Below are 9,420 nucleotides of genomic sequence, written 5' to 3' on the forward strand. Positions count from 1 at the left end.
AACCTGTTCATAAATGGAGTAAAATCTACATTTGGATACCACCTTGCTTGCCAGTCACTGGCCGACCGCTGTGGATACAAGCTTCAGTTTCGTAACGCCAGCCCAGTATCTTTTTAATATCATGCTGTTACTGATACATTTTTCACATCAGGAAATGAAAACGATTTTGACGAAGAGCAGTGCTGGTTTTAGCTGTAAGATAGGATTAGTCTACTTTCCAGTTTGTGTTTCTAAACAAAATCGGTGCCAACTGGAAATTATCCAGTTGGTTGAAAAATGACATGGGAGCAGTTTGGTCAGGAATATTTGCTTTTTCACCCTGGGGTTTCTTCCATCTGCCTAATAAAACAATTATATCACTGTAAGACTGAAATCCCCTCATCATATCCTGTCTGGTAGTGGGCAGTGCTAGGCAGATAGAAACCATTCCTTCTTTTTCTGCTCCTGTGGATCTGATACAGAGCCCAGGTCCATCACCTCGGTAACCCCTTCTTGGGTGCTTACCAAGTCCACCCAAAAAATCCCTCTCTTCCGGCCTACACAAGCCAAATTTTCTGACATCTGCTAAATTCTTGGTTTCATAACACTATGAATGTCCAGAGGCTAATTAAGCATTGTGGTGTGTATTGGAAATGAAGAAGTGCTGTGGCCATTTTTTTGATTAGACAGGTGGACCATTATACAGCATTTCTTTGCTGTTTCAGCATCTGTGCAGCTTGGGATCCTGAAGCCCTCTAAAGTCTGTGACCTCTGACAGGGGAGAAAACAGCCTCTCTAAGTGTGAAAATATCTCAAACACATTTTATTTTCACAAAGTTTGTTCAAACCAGAAAGCATCTTCAGGTTTTTTTGAAGGACAGTGCTGAAATGGGCTTACAGTGACAGTACAGAAGCAGCAAGGAGGGAAGCATTTATCATCTCCGTTTCTGCAGATGCTTTCCACCCATTTTCTGCCCTGATCTGCAAAATCAGATTCACAGTTAAACTTTTCAGAGTGGTAACAGCATTAAGATCAATTATACCCAGCAGATTATAGCTCATCTGAGGCTCATCTGAGGACACAAAGTCAGTGAACGTGGGAGAATGAGTTGCTCGCAGTCTTTTCTAGTTCTCTTTCAGTGCAGCATCAATAGAATTATTTTAGTCTATGGAAGTTCTGCCATGTGAAGTTAGGAGGAGCAGACTGTTACCTGTAGTTACCCTCTTCTTTTTACATATATATATATAGATATAGATATATGAAGACACTCTGGTATCTTTCCATTTTGGATAGCACAGTTCCTATAGTGAGGAAACTCTGTATTTTATGTAATAATAAAAAAAGATATTTTTTTTCTCTTCAAATAAATGCATCAAGATAAAATGTTTTCAGATAAACAATTATTGAAGGAAGGACTACAAAGAGCAAAGTAGGCTAAAAAGAAAATATGCACAAAGGTTTAGTGATGAAGATGGATTTTCACTGGCCAGCTACAGAAGGAGACTTTCATGAACCGTAAAAGCCTTTTCTGGAAATAATTTTGCTTAAAACGTGGCAGCAACTCAACGTATTTTTTTCTGGATCTCTCAAGAGAGATGTCATCGTTTCTAAACTACCGTTTAGGGTTGTTTATTTCACCTTATTTTTCTTTTCCGTTATCCATGTTTTCCTCACTTAGACCACTTCTCTATTTTAAAGTGAAATTAGAAACTAGAACAAGTTAATGTATTTTAAGAAAGCTGTTGATCTCTGTTACTTTGCAAGATCTGAAGGGCTTTTCTGTATTAACCAAGCACAAATGCAGAAAGCTGGGCCGTGGTGTGAGCATCTCCCAGGGAACCCGGGGCCCTCACATCCTCCCATAGCCCACCAGGTACAATTTGAATTGTAGGTGTCAGCCCCTCGGTTACGGTGCATTGCTGAGTGCCCAGTGTGCTCCTGCTCCATCACCGGCACTGAACTGGATGTACGAGAGACAGAGTAAGTCAGAATACGTCTGAAATGGATCCTAAAATGGGATCCCCGTGTCCTTTTATTTGTAAGCAGAAAGTTTCTTCTGTGTCCACCTTTGCTCTTTTCCAGTCCAATAATGATGGGTTTTTTGGTTAGTTTTCTTTTTATCTCTTTCTTACGTGGTTATTTCTGATAGAAGGTACCTTTATTGAGCTTCTTTTTGTGTACCTTTAGGTTTGAAATGCTGTTCACATGTAGTTTATGTTGGTTTGCTACAGGCCATTCATTCACTCAACTGGAGATGACATATTACTGTCCTTGGTGTATCTTCATTGCTGTCCTGGTTTAGTGGGACAGGATTTTAGAGTCAGTTTTTTGTTGAGGAAAACTGCAATTTGTATGGACTACAACATGTTATTTCATGAGAACAAAGTTGATAAAAACTTTGTTACAGGTTTCAGCTGCGCTGGTATTGCAGGTGGCCATGGTGCTCAAGGTCTTGAGGTAAAGCTGCAGAGGTTGAGGGGAGCAGAAACCCAGGGGAGTCAACCCCAAGGTGACCCCAGGCTGAGCAATTAATACCATTCATACAGTAAATGTTACATTCACTATAAACTGGGGGTTTGTTGGGGTTGGCCCTTCCTGGCTCCCTCTTCTGTGGCTGCCGTCTCAAGAAGAACTTGTTTTACCATCCTACCCCTGAGACCTACTCCCCCAGAATATTGGCTGAGTATAACTCTGTGCAGCTTACATTGTAACTAATACTAATATTGTTGTTTATCATTATCTTATTAAATATATTTCAACCCACAGATCTCTTTTTCTTTCCCAACCCCGCTCCCCAGGCCGGGAGGAGCCATCGAGTGATAGAGCAACTGTATTAAACCACAACAATTGTGCAAAGAGACTCCAGCCTTAGAAGCTGTAGCTCCTGGGAGCTGTTTGAGTGTATACAGACAACAGACCTGCTCGAGTAATTTGCAAATGAAGTGTAAGACGGGGAATGACAGATGGTCCAGACAGGCTGGCGAGAGCAAGAAACAGTCAAACGGTACGAGCAGGGAGTTAGACACGGAGCTGTGGAGTCTGCCCGTGAACGTGGGCTGCGGTGGCAGGGAGCAAGGCAAGAGGGGCAGTGAGAGGCTCTTTTTTTATGTTTTAGTGCAGACTTGCAAAGTAGGACTAACACCTTGAGTGAAAACTGACTTCCACATTTTTGTCTCTAAGCAGGCTATTTTCCTTTGTATTTCACGGAATCATTAAGGTTGGAAGAGACCTCTAAGATCATCAAGTCCAACTGTCAGTTCAGCACCATCATGCCCACTAAATCATGTCCTGAAGTGCCCTATCCACACACTTCTTGAACACTTCCAGGGATGGGGACTCCACCACCTCCCTGGGCAGCCCCTTCCAGTGCTTGGCCATTCTTTCAGTAAAGACATTTTTCCTAATATCCAATCTAAACCTCCTCTGGTGCAACTTGAGGCCATTTCCTCTCGTCCTGTCACTGGTTACATGGAAGGAGAGACCACCACCCATCTCTTTACCCCCTCCTTTCACGTATTTGTAGAGAGTCTCCCCTCAGTCTCCTCTTCTCCAGACTAAACAACCCCAGTTCCCTCAGCCACTCCTCATAATTCTTGTGCTCCAGATCCTTCACCAGCTTCGTTGCTCTTCTCTGGACATGCTCTAGTGCCTCAGTGTCCTCCTTGTAGCGAGGGGCCCATTTGAAGCTACATTTCAGCAGAGATTTTCCTCCTAAACTTGTGAGGATGTGTATTGGTGGGTCAAGAGTTTTCCTTTGTACCTTTTTTGATGGTTAAGTGATATTTATGGAGGAGCATGGGATTAGATTCTTTTCCACTCTTACTTGTGGTTTTTTTTATTAGTCACTTTCAGGGTTGTCGGTGTCCTTTCTAAATGCAGACAAGTTGAAATTGTATTTTTACTCCTGTTAGTGCAGTTCACAGTTGTTGGGGGAGAGGGATGGGAAAAAGCATTCCCCATGACCGTGATGAGAAACAGCTGAAATGCTATGAATGTGGATCAGTGTAGGCGAAACGGTAAATCAGGAATGGGCAAGGCAAGCGTTTTATTTGTTTAAACTGTCCCATGGCTTTTTCTTGTTTATTTTTCTAGTTTAACTGGGTCAACAGAGACAGGGAATGAATGCTGTGTATTTTATGGTCGTTTTACAACACGGCCGTTCCAAGAGTATAAATAAACCGCAGTTTCTCAGCTCTTAGCGTTGTCTTTATTACATTTCACTCTTGCATTCAGCTTTCTGTCCAGTGAGGTCCCTGATTCTGTGTCACTGACAGCACCAGAGGTGTCCCCTGACACTTCAACAGCTTTGGCAACCGATTTTTCAGAGACCGAGCTACCTGGATGCTCCGGCATCTCTTTTATGAGAGATACTGGTTTGGGTCTACATTAGCATTTTTAGTCCAAGCTGGGGATTCTCATAAGGCAGCTTTGCTGTTGATCTTCATTAACTGTGCTTGTTCACAGCACAGGGCAGTTCATGAACCGGACACCTTTCAGATGACGTAAATACAGACGATGCACTCTGGTAGCATGTCTGATGCGCTCCAACTGCTCGTGGGCATCCAGTGCACGGCACCTGGTCAGGAAGTCCTCAGCACCAACTGTTTGCTGTGGAGATCTGCCCCTACTGGAACACCCCTATTGATAGAAACATAGCGGCTATTGGTAAAAACTAATGAAGGTTGTTTTTCTTCCTTCGTTTTGTTCGCTAAATTAAAGGAATAGGAACTTCAGGAATTATTGAAACAGGCTGAACATAAACACAGTGATTTGTTCCTTGTGCTGCCAATTAATTGTTGGGCTTAGATAAAATCGATAGACAGTATTGTACTGTGCGTGTTCCTAAATCCAATTCAGATGAGCTCCTTGGAGCTCACTACATCCATCCTCGACTCGGTTATTGTTTGCATTCTTAAAATAAATTGTTTGAATTCTTAAAATAAAACAAACAAATAGAGGCTTTTTTTAGGACAGCCTGAATCTTTTCTTCACTTCTTTATTATTAGCATTATTTTTATCATTCTCAAGCCAAAATGTAAGGCTGCTATTTGGAGGAAAAAAAAAAAAAAGAAATGGCATTAAATCCTTCACAAACCTCTTCTTGCTTTTTTCTTTCACTGCCAAATATGATGCAAAAGATGAACCAAAAAAGCTATGAGTGGTGTTGCACCATATGGTAGCCAGCAGAGGAATCAAAAGGAGCTTCTTGAAGAACAAAGAGTGATGGCTCTATAGAGCACTGAGGGTGAAACTAATAGGTAGTAGGAACTATTAGTATACTAATGGATAGGAGAAACTACCAGGTCTGGTCATATCATGTGTGCTTGGCCAGCCGGTTTGGATGAGCGCTTGCAGCGTTTCAGGGAGCTGCTGTGGCATCTGGACCTGGAGTACTTCAAATGTGGAGTGTTCCGAAAAGCAGTTGCGGGTGATCCAGTAAAATAGCAGTGCTCATATCAAGAGGAAATGTAAAGTGTGGATTTTTCTTTGAGCTCAATCGCCGGGTGTGAAATTGAATTGCGAATTCTCCAAACTCTATTAAATCAGCCCCTTGGCGTTGCCACAGGAGCCGTTTATTTCATCTTGAAGGAGCCTTTGGTTTCCAGATCAGTGGAGCTGAGCAGGAGGAATGTGCGTCACATTGAGGTAAACAGGGATGTAAGCTGGTAAAAACAGAAAAGGCAACGCAGCAAAACTCTGTGCCCCTGACATTTGTCAGCCTCTTCTGAAATGTGAACGCCGTTTCCATTAAGCTTTGGGGCAGATATTATCTCTGTGCTTTTTGTCGTGCTGATGAGTTGGAAGCTGAACATGAATTTATTGAGTTCGGCTGATTTTTCAAGAGGCAAATAAAACTTCTTCCACTTTCCCACCTATTTTTGTCACCACCAGTTTTAGTGAGGTGATGAATTACGAATGGCTGTACCACATTGTGTGCTGTCTGTTAACATTTTCTCAGAGTCTCTCTCCGGAATGAGACGCTGAATCTGCAAGCGGTATGCATTATATCAAATATTTCGGCTGTCAGAATTATTTTGGCACAAAATGAAATGAATGAAAACCCTGGCCACAGCCTTCAGGAGCTAAAAGTTCTGTGCAGATGCCTCCGAAACACCCCAGTGTTTGAGGGTAGCACAGCAGCACGCATTGGTCATGGACCAGGGCTGCCTGCAGATGTATTTTGTGGCCAATGTGTGTTCTGTGTAGGGCTGGTTCACTGTGAAGAGCAGAGCAGTAAGGTCACTGTGCATCATGTCTGGAATACAAAATGGGTATTCTTCACACAGTAAAAAATGTACAAGGACCCCCCTTAACATTAACAGGATTGCAATAGTGCAAGCAAATCAGTCTTGATTTAACCAAGGAGAGTGAGATTCAATGCATTTTTTTAACCTGCCCTTCTCAAAGTCCAGCCTTAAAATTGATGTCAGCTTCACAGCATGGTCGGGGTTGGCAGGGACCTCTGGAGATCATACAGTCCAACCCCTGCCAGAGCAGGATCACTCAGAGAAGATCACACAGGAACACGTCCAGGGGTTTGAATGTCTGCAGAGAAGGAGACTCCACAACCTCTGTGGGCAGCCTGGGCCATGCTCTGGTACCCTCACAGTAAAAAAGTTTTTCCTTATGTTTAAGTTGCACCTCCTGTGTTCCAGTTTGTGCCCATTGCCCCTTGTCCTGTCCCTGGGCACAACCAAGAAGAGTCTGGTCCCATCCTCCTGATACCCACCCTGTAGATATTTATAAGCGTTAATGAGTTGCCCCCCCAGTCTCCTCCAGGCTTAACAGCCCCAGCTCTCTCAGCCTTTCCTCATGTGGGAGATGCTTCAGTCCCTCCTCATTTCAGTGGCTCTGTGCTGGACTCTCTTCAGTCGTTCCCTGTCCTTCTTGAACTGGGGAGCCCAGAATTGGACACAATATTCCAGATGTGGCAGAGCAGATTGGGAGGATGAGCTTATGCTATTTCATTTCATTTTTGGCTCACAATCCACCTGACCTTCACCCCTTAAAAACAACAGAAAGCCAAGCATAGAACAGCAAACTGCATGAGCAGGGGTAGCAAACCTGGGATGATTCATTCACCTACTGAGAGAATTGGGCCATTTTGGAAGAGGCTGACTAGTGCTGTATTTAATATAAAGAAGCTTCAGGAAGAGATGAGCAGAAATTTGCACTGAGTGCCAAGGTGAGAAACACATTTTGGACAGTACAGCAACCAGGCGGTCATTGCAGAGCACTGTGCAATTTTGGTTACCTGACAAAATACCCACTCTTCCCTATTTTTTTTTCACTCACTTTCAAAATTTCTCATGTGTAGAAATGTTATCGTCTTAAAATGCACCCTGATATGAATGACAGGTGGAAGAACGCGTTTTGCTGTTGCATTTTCTCATTGCTATTTCTATCTATTGGATTGTACGAGGGATTCCCTTTGATAACAGAAGAAACTTTCTGCAAACCAACTCTTATACAGTAGTATTCAATGCGAATATTTTATTCACATAATGCCCTGTCCCACTGGTGAGGAGGGAGTAGGAAGATCTCACTCTCTTGGCTACAGCTGCCTTCAGCGAAAGGTGAAATAAAAAGGTAGGACCTGGACGTTGGTGCCTTACGGTGATCCCTGAATGTTACATTTGTATTTTATTCTCCTGTCATTCCTTAAAGGCATGAGGACAAGACCATGGGAGCTCATCATCAGTTTGAAATATTTCCTCCCTTTTCAGCACTCCTAGAATTTTAGCTGAGAATCGGGAGTGGTTTTGTGTATGTGCTTCCAAAGTTTCCTGGGAAGTTTTAGCTTTCTGGAAGCAGAGAATTAAATAGTTGGAGCTGCTGCTTACACTGGCAACCTGCAGGACTTCTTGCCATTTGCAGAACTCTCACATGTGAGTTACGTCAGGGTGCTCCTTTCCTGCGGCTCATGAAATAATTAAAAGCACCGGAGGTGAACCCATTTCTTTCAAGTTTTGATCGGACAAATCAGAGACTTCTTTTTAAATTTTTTTAACTTTCAGAACTACAGAAATGCATGCTGCTGTCCTGTAATGTTATGGTAATTTTTTTTAATTTAATGCTAAATAATCTCCTCATTTTGAGCCTAAACCTTTTGATGGGCAGTCTTTGTTTCATACTAATTGATTATTTTAATTCAGATAATCCCTTTCTCTTCACATAATTTACTGATTTCCTTATACTTAGAAGTAGCAGCAAACACATCGTACCTTATTTTCCGTCTCCCAAGGTGAGAGCATCTACCTTTACCCCCCATGCTAGGCTCACCACATCTCTGATCATCCTTGCAGTCTTCTCCTGTTGCTCTTCCAGCTTTTTTCCGTCTTCCTTAGTCCTGGATGAGAAGAATCACACACAACAGCCAGATTAGGCCATTACAATCTTCTTGTGCCACGCAAGAGACCTATGGAGTTGTAACCAGTGTGGCTTTATGGAAACACAAACCATTTGATCCTGAGATATCGGTGTATTGAGTACAGGAAAAATCTAGATCATGTACAGAGCTAATTTGAGGAAAAACCTATTTCATAATTGTAAATTATGTCTCAGTTTCCCTATTGTATAGTTCCTTGGATGATCTTTTATATAAACTAACAGGAAAATTTAAAACGGGAAGAATGCTTGCTTTATTTGCTTACAAAACTCTAGGAAAAAGGATTAGGCTGAAGTTTTAGGTCGCAGCCATCTCCTAAATCAAACGGGTAACAAGGGTGATAATGAGCACAAACACGCTGAATAAAATGGTGATTTGTGTTGAGTTCTAGGGCTGCGATCCAAAGCTCACTCTTGTCTGTGGAAAGATTTCCATTGATCTGAATTAGGCCTTGGCTTTTGTCCTGAATGAGCACAATAGCAGTGGAGCTGTTGGTGAAAGAAATGTTTGGAAATAAATCGCGGGAACTTGCTGTGTGGGAGCCCAATTCACTGCTGGTTCAGGCAGCCGTGTTTTACAGTGCTGCTTGTTTCCATGCTCTGCCATAGTCCCTTGCATGAACTCACCAAATTCAGTCTTAAAAAAAGATCTTTTGTCACTGCTGCTGTAATTGCAAAGTTGTTTCTGGGTCATTACTCTGATGCTTGAAACCTTCTTTAACTTCTAGTTTAAATCTATTTGTGTCAACTGTTTATACTTCTTTTAGGCCAAGGGTCTTTACAGAGCAGACTTTGATTTTACTCACCTCAGTTGTGATAAACTGCTGATGATTGTCCCATCTCCTCAGCCTTTGCTTTGTTTTGCCAAATAAGCCAGGTATTTTCATTTCTTGTTCAGTAAATTGTCCATTCCCTGTAGCCTTTATCTGAATCTATTCCCATGTGGCAGAAAAGGACCTGGGGGTCCTGGTGGACAGCAGGATGACCATGAGCCAGCACTGTGCCCTTGCAGCCAAGAAGGCCAATGGCATCCTGGGGTGTATCAGAAGGGG

Source organism: Mesitornis unicolor, unplaced genomic scaffold (genome assembly GCF_000695765.1).
Source record: "Mesitornis unicolor isolate BGI_N332 unplaced genomic scaffold, ASM69576v1 scaffold2909, whole genome shotgun sequence".
Taxonomy (NCBI): domain Eukaryota; kingdom Metazoa; phylum Chordata; class Aves; order Mesitornithiformes; family Mesitornithidae; genus Mesitornis; species Mesitornis unicolor.